At 37.8% G+C, this 23300-nt stretch overlaps 1 pseudogene across 1 annotated transcript; it reads left to right on the top strand.

The window, feature by feature from the left end:
- The first annotated feature begins 909 nt into the window (after window positions 1-909).
- On the top strand, window positions 910-14795 carry LOC147508139 (ABC transporter B family member 4-like; annotated as a pseudogene). Its single transcript, XR_015217907.1, has 12 exons — window positions 910-1523; window positions 1688-1742; window positions 1865-2040; window positions 2148-2378; window positions 9032-9270; window positions 10136-10661; window positions 10972-11245; window positions 11409-12277; window positions 12883-13145; window positions 13336-13599; window positions 13741-14034; window positions 14275-14795. The product of XR_015217907.1 is annotated as an ABC transporter B family member 4-like (transcript).
- The last annotated feature ends 8505 nt before the right edge of the window (window positions 14796-23300 follow it).

Genomic DNA, 23300 nt, shown 5'->3' with positions numbered 1-23300 from the left:
CGAGAGTTACGTATTTATACTAATATAATTTGTATGTGAAGTAACCCAAAACATGATAATGAAAACTACTAGATATGAATGTCCACACTTATAGAAACGTGTGACTTTCCATATAAGACATATTCTAATATTGAGATAGTCTAATATCCTTTGGTGGCGGCAATCTAATTTGATTAAGTCGAGAGTGCGAGGATCCATAGTAAGAAATTTATAACAACATTGCACGTTACGAGAACAAATCTCAATTTAGTATGCCTCATAGAACACAGTCACATTCATCTCTCAAACCACGTATGTTAGCGTATTTCTTCAGTTGGTCTACCCTACTAAAGTAATGAACAGCGCCCAGTAGTTCAGGAATCTTCCAACACCTCGAAATCTGACTAATCTAATTAAAACATTTTTTAAATTCCCGCACATGGCACTGTACGTCTCAGCACGTGTTTCGCTAAGAAAAATCACTTGTAGTTTTTAAATGCCAAGGAAATCTTTTTGCAATCAATTCCAAAGACACCCGGAGTAGTCCAGTGTTCAAATCCTACGCAATCTGTTGATGCTTCCACTTCAATTATTCTATTGGAGTGCAAGTAGTACTAGGCAACTAGCTACGTTTATTAAATTACTAACAAGTAGTACTATGCATATTCACGAGTTCCATGATGTGTTTTATTTTTTGATAATGAGTTCCATGATATTTGACTCTGTGAAAATGAAAACAAGAAACTTCTATTGACGTATAATACAATGAGGTGAAAGACCTCAATATAACAGCCATTATATTGTAGTCCACCTTACATAAGTTAATTATAAGTTTTTTGTTCACCAGTAAGCAACTTTGCTGGTTACAGACAAGGTTGACAAATCACATCTCCATAAAGAAAAAGGTATAAGATGTTTATGCTCACAAAGTACAAAATCTCTAAAACTCATCTTCCCTGTCTTGCATAACTTTGTAATTACAGTAAGCTTTTATCAATCATAACCAAACAATCAGTTTGATTAGGTCCCTTAGATACACACAACAGAATGTAATTAGCCTTGTTCTGTCTTTATATACACCCCCCTTGCTTGTACTTATTCTGCTTTACTTGTAACGTGTGTGTGTGTATGTGTGTTTTTTTAAAACTCTATAAGCCTGGCTAGGAGCGTAGGAGAAAAGAATATCGAACCTTGGAGGACGAAAGATGGCTGAGGAAATCGGCTTGGAGGGTAATTTAAATAATTACCAGGCCACTGCATCAACGAGTCACTCGCCTATAGAAGTGGCAAATGAAACCTCAGGAAAGAAAGATGACCAGCAAGATTCAGAAAACAGCAAGGGAGAAGAGAGTGTTGGTACTGTTCCATATTACAGGCTATTCTCCTTCGCAGACTCGAACGATGTTCTGCTCATGATCATCGGGACAATTGCATCTGTTGGAAATGGAGTGTGTATGCCTATTATGACCATTCTTTTTGGAGATCTAATTAACGCATTTGGAGAAAATGCAAACAGCAAGAATACAGCTCATGAAGTTTCCAAGGTAAAGTTCGTTCCACCGCAGAAACTAAAACTAATCCTCTTGAGGTTTATACCTTAATTTCAATCAGAGTACACAGAATCTTGTCTACTGCAAAATCCAATACCGTTGAACTGTTTATATATTGCCAGGTAGAGAACTTATATATTCTTCGGTTTTGACTTCAGATAGCTTTGAAATTTGTTTATTTGGCCGCTGGTTCTGGTGTTGCATCACTGTTGCGTAAGTACATCATTTCAGGTTCCCACTCTTGATTAGTTGATTTAAATTACATTGCGCAGTGCGCAGAAATATTAAACTATTGATACTAAGGTCTTAAGGATATCAGTGTTTATCTTTGCCAGAGGTGTCATGCTGGATGGTGACAGGGGAGAGACAGGCTGCAAGAATACGGAGTTTATACTTGAAAGCTATACTGAGGCAAGATGTTGCTTTCTTCGATAAAGAAACAAACACGGGTGAAGTAGTTGGGAGGATGGCAGGTGACACTGTTCTTATTCAAGACTCAATGGGTGAGAAGGTATCACCGCAACCTCTGTTGAAATAGTTTTATCAGTTTATCAACTTATTTTTGTAGTTGAAAACTCAACGATTAATGAATAACATGTTTATTTCTGAATTTCTCAGGTTGGGAAGTTCATACAACTTTTTTCAACATTCACAGGTGGTTTTACAATAGCATTTACCAAAGGGTGGCTCCTTACCCTTGTGCTGTTGAGCTCTATACCTCTTCTTGTGATCTCTGGTGCACTCATGGCTATTGTTGTATCTAAGATGGCATCTCGTGGACAAGCTGCTTATTCCCAAGCAGGGATTGTTGTAGATCAGACAGTCGGCTCAATCAGACTGTATGTAACCGTTATTCAAGTTTCAAAGCATGTATATATGTTTTGGTTAAGGCACCACTGTTAGAATAGTTGTATGAATGAACACAAAGAACTAAAGTAGAACGAAGGAACGAGAAGCAATGAAGAAACAAGGACAAAGAATAAGCGGGAATAACCAAGTAGCGGATTAGTCGTCCTTAAGGAAAGATTTAAGCCCCTTCCAATGGTGCGTAAAGGCAACAAAGTGGACGTCTTTTCTCACGAGATTCAATGGTTAACAAAGAACTGACTTTGCACTAGAAACGACTACCCTCTGTAAGCGGCAATATAACTCTTTCTTTGGCCGGAGAAGAAGAAGAAAGAAGAAGAATTTGGTTTGAGTTTTTACGTTTCTCTCGAGTTGAGTTTCGATCAAGTCACTTCTCTCTATGGACTCACAAGTCCTATTTATAGAGGTTAGGAAGAAGAGAGACCAACTCCTAATAGAACACCGAAACTTGGCGCTTTCAAGAAAAAGGCAAAACAAGTTTAGGCTATTAGTCTAACCACTACCCACAACAAGAAGCCCAAGCCCAAGCCGAACCCTACCCGATGTGGTGGATAACCAATGTGGGACTATCTACTATGCACTAAAGTGGAGAGAACACATATGGTTCATCTCCTCCACTTTGCACACCTTCTCACAAGTATTTGAAATACACTTAGAGATTCCAACAATCCCCCACTATTTCAAAATACTAATAGTCCCCACTATTTTGGAATAGGATATTACAAAAGAAAAGGGTTAACGAAATGCCGAGAGAATCGAAAAACAATGCATAAGATATTGGTGCTTTTAGGGCTTGAACCGATCATAAGGTAACATGTCTTATAATACGTGAAAGTGGTGGATTAAAAAATCTTTGAACCAACATTCCCTTGTAGTAAAATAGAGGACATGCACCCACATTGCTTTTCATTATATATGTTTCGATTATTTTTTTTTTGGCCCTTACGCTACAATTGTGTTCCATGAATGCTCTAGAGTATTTGCCCGTATACTCATAAGAACCGACCAGGTTCTACATTCACGAGTGGATATCCATCAAGTGTACATTGTAGCTTAAAATACACTATCTCATTATAAAATGGACTATGGATTCCAATAAGAGTAAAATAACTCATCCTTACTCATTGCAATTCAAGTTATACAAAGTATACAAAAAATGCTATCTAGTCATAGGGTGGGACGTCTCAAAGAAAGACAATAGCATACCAGAGCGACGAGGTGACTTGTTTTTCCCTTTGAACCTAATTCATGGGATCTCCAATCACATAGGTGGGGTTGCCGTCAGTGTCGCCCTCTATCTAAGGCAAAAGTCCCATCCCCCTCGACGTATAACCACTTGCCTCCAAAGAAGTGGTGCGGTTAGACATGTGGCCAAACTAAGTCCAACCTAACATAATCTCTAGCAACTGCTTGATTAAGTTATATCTCAACTTACATGTATTCTTTTCCCATTGCACATAAGATAACATGTCTTAGCTATTTGCAATGAGGCGAGTTGCAAAGCATATACACATCAGAGGTCATTTTAGAGCCAATGAGAAGATTTTGCCAAGAGGTTGCTAACCCACAAAGATCATCACATGCCTTTTCTAAAGGCGATTAGCTTGGATGATATCCAAGACACTCAATTTCCACCAAAGGTAAACACATAAACATTATGGATCCGGTTTATAACATATTACCCTTCTAACAATGATGGAAATCTACTAAATATCAGTCCATAATCAATGGCTCGCTATTATAGTACTTGGATAATCGACAATATACATCAAAGTTCCTTATAAGGACACAATGAGTTATCATTTCAAGATGTCATTAATGTAGGCAATGTCATGTCTCACATACATTATCCATCAAGTACAATTGGCTACCAATGATATTGACATATTTAGTATGAGAAAACACAAGAAAATTATTTTTCATAAGATGGATATATGCCACAAAAGGTGTTAACACATGCTTACTATCATAATACCCATACTTTTCAATGAAAAATATTTCTACTAAAGTCTTTGTAACAATATAATGAGACCAACATGAGTTTTAATTCATATATTCACCCACCATTCAATTCTCAGAGTGCCCGAAATTCCCTTATACCATCATCCGGTCCGATTTAAGGTACGATTGGTTTTCAACCATATTCAAATGTCAACATCTTGACAACCTAATATATAGCGATTCTGAGAAATGAGTTTAACAACATAATAAACTATCATTTTCAATGATGGTTTATGGCGTGTTTCAAATAGGAATTTCTCTCGTCTCATACACATTCTCAATGCTAGCACTCATGATATTAAATCATCTAAAAAAGAGAGATTAACACATATGTCTTGCTTTGCTCTAAAGAAAGTACACATTTTTTTTATCAACAACGGTACTTTGACATCCATATGACACTAATATGTTGTTGAATTGCTCATGCCATTTATAGGGCTTGAATCAACTCATACAAAGATTTAACTAAATTGTATACCTTCATTTCATCACCGGTACTACTTGGTATTGTAGTTCCAAGACAACTACTCAACTAGAGTCTTTAGAATTCTCGAAGAAGAAATTCTAGTTATATGAGCAAGGTTTCAAAATAGTATAAATCTTGTCTCGATTGAAACCCCCGGCTATTATTATTAGCATTGTATTTTGCAATACAACTATCACGTTTTAGTTTTCTCTTGAAGATCCAATTCAACCTATAGATCCCCCAATAAATCAAGAGTCCAGTTTAGAGGAGTTGTATCCTTCAAAAAGAACACTTCTCATAGACAGACAACTTCTTTATAGGTTAATGAATCTTCCTCAAGAAACATATAAACATCATCACCGTGAATGGTGGAAATACTCATTGATAGTCTTCCAAATTTCTTGTGCGTAAATAATGGGATTATCTTATGTAGTTCATTATGAACATTCAACCACTCTATGCGATTTCTCGAAAAGCACAACCTCAAATAAAATTAGCATATAAGACATTCAATAATAGTGTGGTATTTACAAAATTGTTATCACTCATGACAACTGAAAACAAACATCACTATTATGAGTTTCACCAATGAATATCTACTAGATAATTCTAGGTCTCAAAAAGACTTCTTTTAGATTCATTCACAATAGCCTTGGCAAGACACCCCCCCACATTTTGAAACATTTTTGGATAGGCCCAAGACCTTTCCATACTTTGTAGTTCAAATGTCTTTCCAATTATCTTGTGAGATGAACTATGGTAAAAAAGATGTTATGCATATGGGTCACCACCCCCCACAGTTCAATAGTTACTCAACCTAATCAAACTTACATGCAAAACACATTATACCGCTACAAACACTAAAAGAAACAACAACAATAAAATGCACTCTTATGACAAGAATATACTTTACTCAAGTCTATGATTCTGGATCATATTAAACATAGTCATATTATGTTCATGTTATCTATATGAAAGGAAATTCAAAAAAGATTCTAATGAATCTTAAAGAATAGAAGAATTAGATGAAAATGGTTTTACCCGAGATAATATCATTATCATCATTCTTTTCATCATTCAACATTCCAACTGTCATAGGGAGACAATCCACACACTTGTACATCACCTTGGCTATTTATCCATAGTCATAGGAGGATAATGCCTAATAAGACAATCCACAAGCGTTACATCTCCTTATCTAAAATAGTCACTGGAGGATATTGTCTAAGAAGACAATCCATAACCTTACATCTCCTTGACTAAATTAGGTTTAGGAGGATATGATTGTTTCTCATATTGTTTCCTCTCATAGACAACGATGCTCATTACTTAATAATATATGACATGGTTAAACTTCATGTCAATGTTAAATAATGCATTCATGCCAAAAACATGGTAAATATCATATCATAGGTTGAGAAAAAGTAAACTTTTAACTGTACCCTCACAACAAAAAGTATATGATATTTAAGCAAATCTAGCCAATGAATATGCAAAACAACCGAGGACTCCACCTCCTCTTTTTACATGAGCTCAAGTAAGATAGAATACCCCATCAACAAGACCTCAAGTACTACCACAACATCTAATGGCTCAACCCATTAATGTCTTCAACTAGAAAAATTCTATCAATAAACTATTATCAAGTTTAAAGTAAATCCATCCACGATGATTAATATCCAAAACTAGCATGCTACACAACTTTAACATATGCTATATTGGATATAAGCTACAAGTTACTTCATCTAACATGTATTTTCACAACAGTACAATTATAACCATCGTCTAACAACACGTTCACTCAATAAAGGTAAGCAATTATGCATTGAATACATTATAATTACTATCCAAGATTTGAGTGTGGTTGATATTAACTATCTTAAGGTCTCTCTTAGACCATCTACATACATCTACATATGTACAAAGAAAATTAATATCAAACTACTTCTAGTCAAACTAATTAATTCCTCGATTGATAAACATTATAATTTGTTGACTAGGTTATTAAATAAGTTTAAGCTTAGGGATTTTCCTCCTAAGAAAACTAGCATGCAACTCAAGGCAAGAATATCACCATATAATTCAACCAAAAGAATTGCAAAGAGTGAAAGAATACGATACCTAACCGATTGAAAAACCGGATTACCATATTTTCCTCATTCTAGAAAAATAGTTCAAAAGAACTGTAATTCTAAACCAGCTCAGGACGAATTGGGTATCAAGCCTTATACCACTGGAAAGCTCTTTGAATCAGCTATCCAACACAAGAAGCGGATTGCAAAACCGAGCTCTGAGCTGAAAGTTATAGCAGTTTCCGTAACGAGTGACGCAGCTGTCAAAAAGACGAACTTTGACGTTTTTCTTGATAGAAATCTCATATTTGACTCCCACAAACGTAGGAGAAAGGTCTACAACCATATAGGGTTTGATAAACCACAAAAGATCAATAAATATTGAATCTTTAATTGGTTTCCCTAACAAAAACGAAATTATTAGAAAATTTCTAAAGTCATAACACAATAACACAAAAATAATTCAAAGTAAAAGACTTATCTTTTGATTGCCGTATTAAAAGCACTCTCCTTTGTTCTACTACAAAACTCTTTCCTTAAGATTGTTAGAATAGTTGTATGAACACAACAACTAAAAGTAGAAACGTAAGAACAAGAAGAAATGAAGAAACAAGGACAACAATAACCGGGAATAACCAAAGGCGGATTAAGTCAGTCCTTAGGAAAGATTTCGCCCCTTCCAATGGTGCGGAAAGGCAACAAGCATGCGTCTTCCTCACGAGGGATTCAATGGTTAACAAAGAGCCTGACTTTTGCACTAGAACGGACTACCCCTCTAGAACGAGTAATATAACTCTTTTTGGTGGATGTGAAGAAGAGAAGAAAAAATGACCTGGTTTGAGTTTTTTCTTTCTCGAGTTGAGTTTCGATCAAGTCAAATCTCTATGGACTCACAAGTCCTATTTATAGAGGTTAAGAGGAAGAGAGACCAACTCCTAATAGAACACTGAAACTTCTTTGCTTCAAGAAAAAGGCAAAACAAGTTTAGGCTATTGGTTCAACCACTACCCACAACAAGTAGTTTCCAAGCCCAAGCCCAACCCTACCCCGATGTGGTGGATAACCAATGTGGGACTATCTACTATGGACTAAAGTGGAGAGAACACATATAGTTCATCTCCTCCACTTTGCACACACTCACAAGTATTTCGAAATACACTTAGAGATTCCAACACCACCTGCATTAAGTTCTCAAATAAATAGTTCCCTTTCTGTTCTCCTCAAGTTGAAGACAGAGGAGGGTACAAAATACTCAATGCAAGTTCATGATCATTTTCTAGAGAAGAAAGATGATCAGCAGCTCTATTAGCTTCTCTATATACTTGTATTACTTTAACACTAACAAATTGCCTAATGAGATCATGAATAGCAGCTGAAATGTTGGCACACTGCCATGGTGCTCTTTCTTGGTTACAACCCTCAAAGAATCAGAAGGCACTTCGAGTAGTTGTAACTTCTAGAACCCTTGCAGACCAGCCAAGATAGCTTTAAGTTCTTGATATATTAGACCTTGGACCACCAGCTCTAGTATAATATAATACTACCATGCCATTAGAATCTCTTAAGATTTCCCCTATCCCACATCTATTCTCTAACATGCTGCCATCAGAATTTAGTTTGGTTGTTCCTCTCTCTGGCTTCTTCCATATACATTGGACTGGCTCTTTAGTAACATAGGTCACACCGTCACAGTATTCCCCAACTTATCTAACAGTGCCCTTCAACTGCCCTAAGTTCTTAATTTACTACTGATAGTTAATTCTGCAAGTAATTAACCTCCTTACAGTCAGTCTTGAGTAGTGTTTATGAATCTCTTATAATTCCTTTTCCTCCATATATATGTGCTAGCTAACTGTAGCACATATGTAGACTTTGAGAATTCCAACCGCCATAGTATTCTTCTGACAAAGGACAAAGTTTCGTAATTGCTGCATCCATCTTAATCAGTATGTATAATTAATTAGGTGCCTTTTTTTTAAAACAAGTAGAAATTTTATTGATAACGAGTTTTATAAATAATTTAGACAAACAGCAACAAGCTGTCTTTTGTTTTTGTTTTTTTTTTGTAGTTTGCTTGAACCTAAGGTTGTGTTCAGGTCGCATCCTTTACTGGGGAGAAGCATGCTATTATTCAGTACGAAAAGTACCTAAAGAAGGCTTACGAGTCTGGTGTACACGAGGGCCTAGCTTCTGGTTTAGGTTTTGGTGCAGTTATGCTAATTGTATTCTGTACTTATGCTTTGGCCGTATGGTTTGGTGGAAAGATGATAATTGAAAAAGGCTATAATGGTGGAGTTGTCATAAACATTATTATTGCTGTGCTGACTGGTTCCTTGTAAGTTATCTTTTCAAACTTGTATTACTCTACATAGAACAATTAACCCACAACCTGCTGTCCCTACGGATATGTTTTGGAGTTATCATATCTGTTGGGATTTATACCAATACCAATCGATTCTCTCACTACACACATAATTTGTATTTGAATTCAATTCAATTCTAGACAAATTCTAAATATCAACTACAACCTATACTAATATGCCTAACTCGCTAAACAACTATTAACAACAGATAATAATGTAAAGCATATCACAACACAAAGATATACCAACATGCCTAACTCGTTAAACAACTATTAACAACAGATAATAATGTAAAGCATACCACAACACAAAGATACCTGGTGGTTCATTAACGATGATCTTTACTTCCACAAGAGCTAGTTCTTTATAAAGTGGGAAGGAAAATTACAATCTCTCTTTTCAGTCTCTCACCTTACTAGATCACTCTTATCTCTTTTATAGGGTTGTCTCTCTGTAAAAATTACCTCTCAATTTTGATAGCTTTCGAGATTGGGTTTTCTCTAACTTTTGTGCTGACTCGTGTGTTTTCTGGGTTGTTAGGTTTTGCCAAAAACTCTAACTCTTATTGCAAACTTGCGTCCACAAAATTAGACTTCTTCTGAAAATAGACTCGAGCGTGGGTGCGCCTCGATCAAGCACAAGTCGAGCGCACGGTGCGCTCAAGCTTTCCCGTGCAGGCTGAAATTCTTTCCTCCTCATGTGAGGGATAAAGGCAACAATATCCTTATCTTATTTATCAAAATATATCTGTTCCCAAAAATATCACACATAGTAACTGTGAAGAATTGAATAAGATGATCTTGTACATCATTTTCATGTAGTACTTGATTTTTATAGGTCCCTGGGGCAGGCATCTCCATGCTTGGGGGCATTTGCTTCTGGACGAGCAGCAGCATATAAGATGTTTGAGACAATAAATAGGAAACCACAGATTGATTCTTCTGACACCAATGGATGTATATTGGATGACATTCTTGGAGATATCGAGTTAAGGGATGTTTGCTTCAGTTATCCAGCTAGACCAGATGAGCCAATATTTGATGGATTTTCTCTTTCCATGCATAGTGGCACTACTTCAGCTTTGGTTGGACAGAGTGGTAGCGGAAAGTCAACTGTAATCAGTCTAATAGAGAGATTTTATGATCCACAAGCTGGTGAAATTCTGATCGATGGTATAAATCTCAGGGAGTTTCAACTGAGATGGATCAGAGAGAAAATTGGTCTTGTCGGCCAAGAACCTGTGCTATTTTCCTCAAGTATTAAAGATAATATTGCCTATGGCAAGGACGGTGCAACTATTGAAGAAATTACAGCTGCAGCTGAGCTTGCTAATGCTGCGAAGTTCATAGACAAACTGCCACAGGTTTTTTCATTTTCTTTTTTTCCATCGTTTTGTGTTTGATGTAAAGTTTTGTGTGAATTTAACATTTTCCGGAAGTTATCTGTTTGTTGTTGTCACTGTGAAAAAAAAATTGTTGTTGTTTTCTCTTACTTTTGTGTTTGATAATGCTTTTTCTCATAGATCTTAATATAGGAAAGGTGCTCCTTTGAACATTATTATATACCTCCTATGACATTTGAAAACTAAAATAACGCCGTATTGTTTCTCTTAATTCTTACCTTAGTAAATTATAATGTGAATTCTGCAATATTGCAATAAATTTCTCATCCAGGGATTAGACACTTTGGTGGGTGAGCATGGGACTCAGCTCTCTGGGGGCAAAAACAGAGGCTTGCCATAGCTAGAGCGATTCTGAAAGACCAGCTGGATTTTACTTTTAGATGAAGCTACGAGTGCACTTGATGTAGAGTCTGAGCACGTTGTTCAGGAGGCCCTGGACAGGATTATGGTCAACAGGACTACTGTCATTGTTGCCCATCGTTTGAGTACAATTAAGAATGCTGATATGATTGCAGTTGTTCATCAAGGGAAGGTCGTTGAAAAAGGTAAGAAATTTACATACCCCTTATATTGATGCTCGTAGATTGATGCCATATGGGCAGCTTTAATTTGTTGTGTGGTTGTTTTGCTCTTTGTTGAACTTAAAATAGTCCTGCTTATTAATTTGGGAACGTGCATGAGAAGTGGCATCCTTGTACATATGACCAGGTTCCCACTTAGAGCTCCTAAAGGATCCTGATGGTGCATACTGCCAGCTTATACGCTTACAAGAAGTAAACAGATGTGACAAAGAAAAGGCAGAAAATGTGGGGTTAGCAAGAAACCCCAGTGAACGGCACTCATTTGGACGATCGATAAGCCTGGCATCATCAGGGAGGGGGAACAGTAGCCGCCGCTCATTCTCAGTCTCATTTGGGATACCTATAGGACACATCGAGGAAACTGTGGTAACAGATAGTGAATGCACGCCGCCAGCAGCTATAGAACAGCCACAGGAAGTTCCCCGCCACGACTTGCCTATTTGAATAAGCCGGAGATTCCTATACTAGTACTTGGTGTCATATTCGCAGTCGTCAATGGAGTCATATTTCCAGTATTTGGTTTACTCCTTTCTAGTGTGATTAAAACATTTTTTGAGCCAAAACAAAAGCTTCAGAAGGATTCTAGGTTTTGGGCATTGATGTTTATCACCCTTGGTGTGGTTTCATTCATTGCATCACCTGGTCGAACATACTTCTTTTCTGTGGCTGGTTGTAGATTAATACAACGGATTCGCTCTATGTGTTTCAAAAAGGTGGTTCACATGGAGATCAATTGGTTTGATGAGCCCGAACATTCTGGCGGAGCAATTGGTGCAAAGCTCTCTGCAGATGCAGCTACTGTGCGCAGTTTGGTTGGGGATGCACTTGCTCTGCTTGTTCAGAATGCAACTTCAGTAGTTGCTGCCTTGGTTATTGCTTTCACAGCAAATTGGACATTGGCTCTCATCATTCTTGCCTTGCTACCGCTGATAGTACTGAATGGATACGTCCAAATGAAGTTCTTGAAAGGGTTCAGTGCAGATGCAAAGGTTTGTTCTTACCCTGGTCTCAAGTTTTTGAGGTAAAGAAAGATGTAGACAGAATTTGGTAGAGTATTATCTATACAGCCCGGCTCTTAAACGGATGTCCGTTTACGGACATGTTATATAGTGTCTTGCACAACTTATATAGTATCATATATAAGCATAAATTAAAAAGTTAATAAGCGTAAATTTAAAAAGTTGTTCAAGACACTATATAAATTGTTCACGACACTATATAAGCTGTTCAAGACACATGTCCGTAAACAGACTAGTCCGTTTAAGAGCTGGGCCGATTATCTATACTAAATGTCATCATTCTATCTTGTTTCCAAAAAATGGGAACCTTGGATCGTGATGCTTTTTTAATGTATATATTTTAAAAGAAATCATACAAAAAGAAGAAATTATCTTTCCTTCCTTTGACAATGCCTGTTTTGTGAACTCAGCTAGTCTAAAAGGTTAAGGCCAACTTTCATAAACATATAAAAAATATTTTTCCTTTATGAAAGAAATGGTACATATATGGTTTAACCTCAAAACTAATTATTCTCAGCATATGCATATCCTTAGTTATTACTTCTTAGTGAAGATAAGTAATCTAATGTTGCAGATGATGTAACGAGGAAGCAAGTCAAGTTGCTAATGATGCAGTTGGGAGTATAAGGACAGTGGCTTCTTTCTGTTCTGAAGAGAAGGTGATGCTATTGTACAAAAAGAAGTGTGAAGGCCCAATGAAGACAGGAATAAGGCTAGGTTTGGTCAGTGGAATTGGTTTTGGGATTTCTAATTTCATGATGTTCACTTTCTTTGCAATCAGTTTCTATGCTGGTGGCGTTTAGTTGAGGATGGAAAAACAACGCTTCACGGAGGAGGTTTTCCGAGTACGTTCCCTTCCATCTATATTGAATTATTATGCATCAAGATATATTTACCTCTATCGAGCTTTTCATTTTAAACATTTTGAAGAAATCATTAAGCAGTCAAATGCAGTTTACACATAAACACACACAAAGCACCAAAGGCTCCTGATTTATTCGTCATTTAATCTGTTACGTCTTTCTTGCTTCACAGGTATTCCTTGCTCTTACGATGGCAACCACAGGAATTTCAGAGTCAAGCTCCCTTGCACCTGATTCCAGTAAAGCTAAGAGTTCTACTGCTTCTATATTCGGGATTCTCGATCAAAAGTCAAAGATAGATTCAAGTGACGACTCTGGAATTACATTACAAAACACGGAGGGAGAAATTGAGCTTCGACATGTCAGTTTTAAGTACCTAGCAAGGCCCGACGTTCAAATTTTTAAAGACCTTTGCTTGGCTATTCATTCCGGCAAGGTAATCACGTGAAAAACTCATAGATAAGGTTAATTCTGTCCAACACACTGGAAACTCTAAAACAAGTAGTTCAAAAACTCGGTCTGTTTTCATGGCACCATTAACTAATTCTAGTTCACCCTTTTAAATGTCATCTATCAGACGGTTGCTCTGGTCGGAGAGAGTGGCAGTGGAAAATCGACAGTGATCTCATTGCTCCTGAGATTCTATGATCCCGATTCAGGTCATATTACACTAGATGGCATTGAAATTCAGAAGCTTCAGTTAAGGTGGCTGAGGCAGCAGATGGGTCTAGTGAGCCAGGAACCCGCATTGTTCAATGACACGATTAGAGCCAACATTGCGTACGGAAAGGAAGGAGACGCCACAGAGACAGAAATCTTAGCTGCAGCTAAGCTTGCAAATGCGCACAATTTCATTAGTGGGCTGCAACAGGTAGGAGCAGCATAAGCTAGATCACGAGCTAATTAGTACTTTAACAGAATAAATACATCACACAGACACACACCAACACTCACGCCATTAGTAACTCTCATATCCAATGGGCAATGGCTTGAATAGTTTAAATAATACACAAATACAAGAAAAAACATGGGGAAGCATTTGGAATGACGAGTTTATATGTTGGTTAAGTGCATTCTAACGATGACTATATATTCACTTGTAAATGTGAAGGGGTATGATACAATAGTTGGAGAGAGAGGAATCCAGTTATCAGGAGGGCAGAAGCAACGTGTGGCTATTGCACGTGCTATGTTGAAAGCACCAAAGATATTGTTACTAGATGAGGCAACGAGTGCACTTGATGCAGAGTCTGAACGAATAGTTCAAGATGCTTTGGATCGAGTCATGGTGAATCGAACAACTGTTGTGGTAGCACACCGGTTGTCAACAATTAAAAATGCAGACGTAATCGCAGTTGTTAAGAATGGGGTTATCGCTGAGAAAGGAAAGCATGATTATTTAATTAACATCAAGGATGGACTTTACGCGTCCTTGGTAGCGCTTCATACCCGTGCTTCTTTGCAATGAGGTTATAACTTTCATTTTCTTTCAACGTTTGGGTAATGGAGTAGTGTCACATTGTTTTTTGTTCTAATTGTTTTTTACTTCCTTTTACGCATGTAACGTTCAATTTATCCCTCTTTTAGCTTGATTGCTTAAATACCCTGTATAATAGAAGGCCATTTTAAGCACCTTGCATGTTATAATGCGTTGAGACCTCACAGAAATGAATTATATTTAAAAGTTGAACGATTAACACCATTTGCAGGTCTGACTTTTTAATCCAAAATTCCTTAAAATAGGACTCATGCATGAGAGTGATCTCCCCCTAAAGAACAATTTTGATGGGAGAGGTCGTCACTTATATATACTAGCCATCTGGGCACGCTAGATGGCGTGAATTGGTCCCTGAGGCTGTTAACACGCTTAATAGAACGCACATATTTTTTATCCCCTTTACAGCAGTATCTAGCAAAAATCAAATAAAGAAGGTAGTATCATCCACAATAGTATTTGACGTGTTTTTTTTAATATAGATGGAAAGAAAAAGTGAACTGGAATTCTGGAAAGTTACTGAACCCAAATTCACAAACCAATGCGAGAGAGGTGTCATGCTTGGGATCAATAAAACTCGGGCATCCATTGAAAAGTCTTGCAAAAACACTACTAATCCTGGATGTCTATCTGAGTAACCTTCACAGTATCATCTTCTTTAGATAATCTGTACCTCTTTGAAGTAAGCATGAGATCTGATTATTTCTGTCTCTGTATGTAATTCTAATGATGAAAGATTAATTGCGTTGGTTGCCCGTCGCCTTAACAAGATTATAGTGTAGAGATACACACTGTAACTTTTGTCACAATTATCAGTAAATAAACTTTATACTTTCCCAGTTCCCTTTCATCGCAACCAAGCATTATTCTGTCTCTCAATACGTGACCGACCTCTACCGAGCATAATCACTTGAGCACCAAGATTGGCGTGGCTATAAAGACACATGTAATCCCTAAATTTTTTTTTCACTACCTAGAAACCTTGTTTTCCATGCAGACAATGTATTTTAGATTATAAAGCATCATAACTAATGTTCAAACACCACAAAAATATCAGATTTACTAAAGTAACTTGAAAATAAAGTACAATCATGTACAGAAAAAGATGTTTTCTCATTCTGGTGTGAATTTCGCGACCCGAGCTCATGCATTTGGTGACTTACAGGCTCTTTAGCGCGACCCGAGCTCCATCGTATTTCAGACGAATTTGTTTTTTTTTTTGGAAGTTTTCTGAAATAAGATAAATATAGGTTTTTTTTTTGTAGAAACCTAATTTTTCCAAAACCAAGAAAGAGAGAGATTATAAGTGAGTAATTCTTTGTGAGTGAATTGAGAGACTTGTAATCTGTTACTCCGGACATCTAGTAAAGCTTGGAACTCGCAGTGTAGACGTAGACAAATTGCCGAACCATGATATATCTCGTCTTGTGGTTTGTTCTTCTTTTATATTAATTGTTTTACTTTAGATACTTGTTATTTGATATTAAGAAGTGTTGGGATTACTTTGGAGGGTGTTGAAGTCTTGTCTAGTAAGAAGGATCGATCCTTGTGTAGAATTGATTTATTGTAGTGGGTAACGTTGTTTCCGCAGTGTTATATTCACAACAATTGGTATTAGAGAGTATGTTTACGACCTAGGAATTTATGTAGACAAGGTGTTCGATTAAATTCCAGAGTTAAAGTTTTTTTTTTTTTTTTTTGTTATTGTGTGTAACTTGAAAAACTGGCTCCTAAGATGTCAAATTCTAGTTTGAAATAGAGAAGTTTAATGGGAAGAATAATTTTGGGATTTGGAGAATCTAAGTAAGAGACATTCTCATCCAACAAGGTTTGCATAAGGTTTTAAAGGGGATTAAATCTAAGGCGGTGAGTATGAGTGATGATGATTGGGAAGAGTTCGATCTACATGCTTGTTCATAAATTCGGTTGTGTCTTGCTAATGAGGTTATGTATAGTGTGATGAGAGAAGATACCGCTGCTGGTATTTGGCTCAAGCTAGAGTCTATGTATATGACCAAGAGCATGACTAACATGATGTACCTTAAGAAGCGTCTTGATCGGTACATGATGGTGGATGGTTCAACGATGCAAGAGCACGTTAGTGAGTTCTATTGACGCCTAGCGGATTATTTGAATGTTGGCATGAAGATGGATGATGAGGATCAAGCGGCATGTTTAATATTCTCTTTGCCAGAAAGCTATGAGCATCTAATGACTAACTTTATGAACAGAGAAGATGTAGATCTCGATGAAGTTTAAACTGCACTTCTTTCTTATGAGTTGATGAAGAAGACACGAGTTGAGAATAGCATTGATGCAGGACAGGGGCTAGTGGCAAGAGGAAATTCGTATAAACAGAATTCTACAAGCAATGAGAATTCTAGGTCCAAGTTAAAGAAGCCTTTAAAACATGTACACTGCTACAATTGTAATGAAAAGAGACATTATGCAAGTAATTATCCTCACCCGAAGAAAGAGAACAAGAGAGATGGTCAGAAGAAAGGTAAGGCAAAAATTGAGGCAAGTTATGCTTCAGGCTCTGAAGGGGATGAGTTCAGTCTCTTTGTGTCCACACAAGACCATATGACCGAAATGTTGATTCTTGATTCCGGATGTTCCTATCATATGTGCCCGAATAGAAAGTGGTTTACTTCTTATTAGAGCATTGATGGTGGTTCCATTTTGATGGGTAATGACGTTGCTTGTAAGACTGTAGGAATTAATTGGAACTATACGGGTCAAGATGTATGATGGTGTAGTGAGGACTTTAACCGATGTGAGACATGTTCCTGAGCTAAAGAAAAGTCTTATTTCTCTTGGTACCTTGGATTCCAAAGGCTACAAGTTTGTGGGCGAAAGTGGAGTCATAAATATTGTTAATGGCTCTTTAGTTGTTATGAACGGTAAAAAACATGGAACCTTGTATACTTTGATAGGTAGTACGGTGATAGGCGATGTAGCAGTGGGTGAATGTAGTAATGATTCTGAGTGCACTAAGATATGACATATGCGTTTAGGCATATGAGTGAAAAGGGTTTGTCTGAGTTGTGCAAGTGAAGGTTCTTGAAGAATTTGAAGAAGCCAAGTATGGGGTTCTATGAGTATTGCGTCTATGGGAAGCAGTGCAGAGTCAAGTTCAAGTCAAGCAAGCACACGACAATAGACATCCTTGACTATGTGCATACAGATGTTTGGGGACCCTTCAGGGTGGCTTCAAAGGGAGGTAACCGCTATTATGTCTCATTCATTAATGATCATACTCGCTATGTGTGGGTGTATATGATGAAATCGAAAGATGAAGTGTTTGAGACATTTAAGAAGTGGAAGGCAAGGGTTGAGAATCGCACAGATAAGAAGGTAAAGACATTACGGTCTGACAATGGTACTGAGTATACCTATGGACCTTTCTAAGAGTTTTGTCTTGCAATGAGGGGAATTGTCGGACCGGATTAATCGATCGAGGCACGCATACGCCAGAATGGAATGGCGAGAGGATGAATAGAACCTTGCTTGAAAGAGCAAGATGTTTGTTGTCTAATGCCAGTCTAGGCAAAGAGTATTGGAGAGATGCAGTGTCCATGGCGTGTTACCTGTACAATAGGTCACCAGTACCAGCTATAGATTGTTGGACACCTTATGAGGTGTGGTCAGGTAACCCAGCTGATTATAGTATTTTGTGAGTGTTTGGATCGACAGCTTACTACCATTTGAGGGAAAGCAAGCTAGATCCTAGAGCTAAGAAGGTCATATTCTTAGGCTTTGATAAAACGCTCTTTATACACGTTTATTGGTTTTCAGTTACTTATTTTCTTAAGTTTGAGGTCCACAGTCCAAAGTCCGAAGTCCAAAGACCCAAGTCCAAAGTCCAAAGTCCAACGTCCGTGATAGTCGCATGCGTTTTAGTCAGTTTACCTTACTCACGTGGGTTTGGTAGGATAGGTCGAGTAAGGGATCGTCTAAACCTTAGGGCTCGGATAGGTTCACAACTGGAATTACAACTTTTGGTGAGTAGAATTTTTAGGTTTCTTTTTAGTTGGTTTTAATTAAAATAACGGTAATGCAGATAACGTAAATTACTACGGCGATTATATGTAGGTAAACAAAAATAGAGAAACAGGGAGAGAGTTAATCATGCTCATGCAAGAATCATTTTTTCAACAGTTTTTATTTCCAAATCACTACATCTCTACTTCGTCTCGTTTTCGGAGACGACGTCGAGTATTGATCCCTAGTGCATCCCCACATCTCTAGGTCGCATTTCACTAGCATAAGGAGTTTCAATAATACTTCATCTCTGGTATATTATTTCAGCTCCTGGCACAATTTCACATCAGCTGGACGAATTGGAGAGTCATTCGACACTGCAGAGTCGCAGGACACATTTTGGAGTCGTAGCGTAGATCTGGAGCATCAGCAGTCTAACTTTGTACAGTCTCAGTCATTTTGGGACCGGATGTCAATTCTATGCCTAATTCCTAAGTAGTGATTCTAGAATATTAACGAGTCAATCCGGATTTTCATACAAGCGGCATAACTTTCCCCCTGAGGGGGGGGGGGATTAGTTCATGGTCATAGAAGGAATAATAAAACTTGCTGTATACATTAAGTAAATAAATGCAAGACAGGAATTAAACTAGAAAAGAAATGACTGTTATTGAAGGTAAAATAACTTATAGTATTTAAGTTGTTGGAATGGAAATGGTAGAATGTAAGTACTGAAAAGAAATCTAACTAGGCGGAAGCTTAAGCATTAATATGCTGAAGGGGTAATAATGAAGGCGACCCCCTCATATATATAGGCTGGAGACTGAAGACCCATTTAATTGAGTTTTGTTCGGTAGCTAATTGATTACTTCAAAACTTTGAGAAGTTTTGATCTGTTTTAATTTTTTGTCTTTTTGCTGATTTAATGTTTTGTTTGTTAGCTCATTTCAATTCAAACCACCTGGTTTAAATTAGTGCGTGTCTTCTCTTTTGCCGTGGTACCAAATTGAAACCATTCTTTGCCACCGCTATCTTGTTGACCGGTCATGCCTTACGGGGGCGTAGAGTAGATCCCACTTAGTGTGTCTAGTGGCTACCGATTTTGGCATTTTACGACTTTTGTCCTTCGAGTTAAATTCGCCGGGGTTGCTATGGCAGCTTCACTAGCCAACGTCGGCATCTAGATTTATCCGATTTGAGCTTGAAGTTTTTGCTTCTTTATATGTGGACCCATTCTCACTTTGGTTACGTTCTTTTGGAAACTTCGCTCTAGTCGGGCTTTGTTGGGCTTCACGGGGGTTGAGTGGGAAACTTCAAATATTCCCCGTATTCTGACTTGGCGGCTTCACTAGCCAACGTCGGCATCTAGATTTATCCGATTTGAGGCGGAAGTTTTTGCTTCTTTATATGTGGACCGTTCGCGACTGGTTTTGTTCTTTTGGAAACTTCGGCTCTAGTCAGGCTTTGTTGGGCTTCACGGGGGTTGAGTGGGAAACTTCAATTATTCCCGTATTCCCGTACTTCGATGCATGTTTTATCACTATATTTATTTTAATTGCGGAAACCTGCAAAAGTACGAAAATATAGTTATTACATGATTATTAAACACATAATCGACCAAAATGCTATGTCTCTCGGGGTTTAATATTACAGTTTTGGGTACTTATCAGGCTTCACAAATAGGGTAAAGGGATACAAATTGTGGTGTCTAGAAGACCACAAGTTCCTAGTCAGCAGAGATGCATGTTATCTTCGATGAGACTTCCTTGTTATCTTTCAGTAAGCCGGAAGTAGCTGGGCAGAATGGTGAGTCTATAGAAGTTCAAGCTACTGAGCTTGAGTTGTTTGATGTAGCAGATGACTCGTTAGATCATGATGAGGTACCAAATCATGGAACCACACAACAACAGGAAGAAAAGCAAGAACATCTGCAACTTGTAGTGGCTGACCCTAGGCCAAAGAGACAAGTTAAAGAAGTGCACAAGTATGGGCACGAGAAGCCGGTGAAATACTATGGTCAGGTGGATTTAGTGGCATATGCACTGAATATCAAAGATGATGAGCCAGATAGCTTCAAGGAAGCTATTAGAGATGCTTATTGCAGATATTGGTTGGTAGCTATGCAAGCAGAGATGGAATTAATCTCTTGATAAAAATCACACATGGGACCTAGTTTTATTGCCAAAGGGCAAAAGGACTATCGGCAGTAAATGAGTGTTCAAAAAGAAAGAGGTCCTTCCTGAGTCCGACAGTACTGGGTACAAGGCAAGAGTGGTAGCAAAAGGTTTTTCACAGAAGGAAGGAGTCGACTATAATGAGGTATTTTCTCTAGTGGTCAAACATATGTCCATTCGTGTGTTATTGAGTTTAGTTGCTCACTTCGACTTGGAGTTAAATCAACTTGATGTAAAAACTGCTTTCTTGCATGGGGAGTTGGAGGAAAAGATCTATATGAGACAACAACCTGAAGGGTTTGTCGTTGCTGAGAAAGAAGATCATGTATGCAAATTGAATCGGTCACTGTACGGGTTAAAGCAATCGCCCAGGCAATGGTACAAGCGCTTTGACACGTTCATGATGCAACATAAGTACACCTGAAGTAAGTATGCTTGTTGTGTTTACTTTAAGAAGCCGTGGTAATGACTTCATCTATCTCCTACTTTATGTGGATGACATGCTTATTGCTTCCAAAAGCATGGTGGAGATAGACAAGTTGAAATCTCAACTTAGCTCTGAGTTTGAGATGAAAAACTTAGGTGGAGCCAAGAAGATACTGGGCATAGAGATTGACAGAGATAGGCAGAAGCGACGGATAGTTGTATCTCAGAAGAAATACCTTCAGAAAGTACTTTCGCGTTTTGGTATGGAGAATGCAAAGTCGGTTTCTAGGCTTTTGGCTGGGCATTTTAGGCTTTCAATTAAGTTCTCTCCTAGTTCGGTGGAGGAACAAAAACATATGGAACATGTTCCTTATGCTAATGCAGCGTGTAGTTTGATGTATGCTATGGTGTGCACATGCCCAAACATTTCACAAGCAGTTAGTGTTGTAAGCAGGTATATGGCTAATCCTGGGAAGCAGCATTGGGAAGCAGTGAAATGGGTATTAAGGTACTTGAAGGGTACCTTGGATGTAGGATTAGTTTATGGTGAAGACACTTGTTATGTCAGTGGATATGTGGATTCAGATTATGCAGGTGATATAGATAGACGACGATCGACTACTGGTTATGTGTTTATGATGCATGGTGCACCGGTTAGTTGGAGGTCTATGCTACTGATTCTGATTGCTCTATCTACTACCGGTGCGTAGTATATGGCAATGGCGAGGCAAATGAAAAGAGGCATTATGGCTTCGAGGTCTTCTGGATGATATGGGTATTGAGCAGAACGGTGTTGCTTTGCATTGTGATAGTCAGAGTGTTATTCATTTGGTGAAAAACCAGGTTCATCATGCTCGGACCAAGCATATTGATGTCCGTTATCACTTTATATGGGATGTCGTTGAGGATGATGATGTGTCACTTGAGAAAGTGGACACCCATAACAATCCTACTGATATGCTGACTAAGGTTGTCACCGGAGTTAAGTTCTAACATTGTTTGGACTTGCTCCAAATCCTACATGCTTGATAGAGCCTTTGTGGGCATGGCCCTTAGGGGCGGATGGACTGCAAGTTTCTGGATGGATGTGTTCTTGCTAGATGTGTTTAGCTCGGTTTTATGTGTTAAAACCTTACCGAGGTGGAGAATTGTAGAGAAAAAAGATGTTTTCTCATTCTGGTGTGAAGGGTGCGGCCCGCGCTCCATTTACAATAACTAGACAAGGCGCAACCCGAGCTCAACTTTGCCTGGTCGAGGGCGCGACCTGCGCTCTACCGTATTTCAGCATGAATTTGCCTTTTTTCGGAAGTTTTATGAAATAGAGTAAATATAGGTTTTTTCTGTAGAAACCTAACTTTTCCAAAACCAAGAAAGAGAGAGATTATAAGTCAGCAATTCTTTGTGAGTTGAGTGTTCATTCTTTGTGAGTGAATTGAGAGATTTATAATCTTTTACTCCGAACATCTAGTAAAGCTTGGAACTCGTAGTGTGGACGTAGGCAAATTGACGAACTACAATATATCTCGTCTTGTGGTTTGTTTTTCTTTTATATTAATTGTTTTACTTTATATACTTGTTATTTGATATTGAGAATTGTTGGGATTACTTTGGAGGGTGTTGAAGTCTTGTCTAGTAAGAAGGATCGATCCTTGTGTAGGATTGATCTATTGTAGTGGGTAATGTTGTTTCCGTAGTGTTATATTCACAACAAATCAAAATTTTAACAAACCAAAAGACGACAGTTAAGTCTAGTAGACGAAGGATAACCAGAACTTAATATAATATTTACGGGAAAAGGCAAATAAGTAACGTCCCCAAGCGAATCAGAATTTAGCAAATACTTCCGTCCTTCACATCAGAATTCAGCTCAAATAAAGAAGGTAGTATATTTTTTCTTTTAGATGAGATAAAGAAGGTAGTATCGAATTTCAGCATAATCAGTAAAAACATTATATAACATGTCCAAAAAGAAGAGAATTGCAAAGGTGGACACTGTGTATGGAGATATTGTTTGATATACAAACAAAAACTACAAAAACTTACAAACAGAAGTAAGAG

Source organism: Coptis chinensis, chromosome 3 (assembly GCF_015680905.1).
Source record: "Coptis chinensis isolate HL-2020 chromosome 3, ASM1568090v1, whole genome shotgun sequence".
In the NCBI taxonomy this organism is placed as follows: Eukaryota; Viridiplantae; Streptophyta; class Magnoliopsida; order Ranunculales; family Ranunculaceae; genus Coptis; species Coptis chinensis.
The sequence above is the reverse complement of the archived record's forward strand: the minus strand, read 5'-3'. Positions and strand labels throughout refer to the sequence as shown.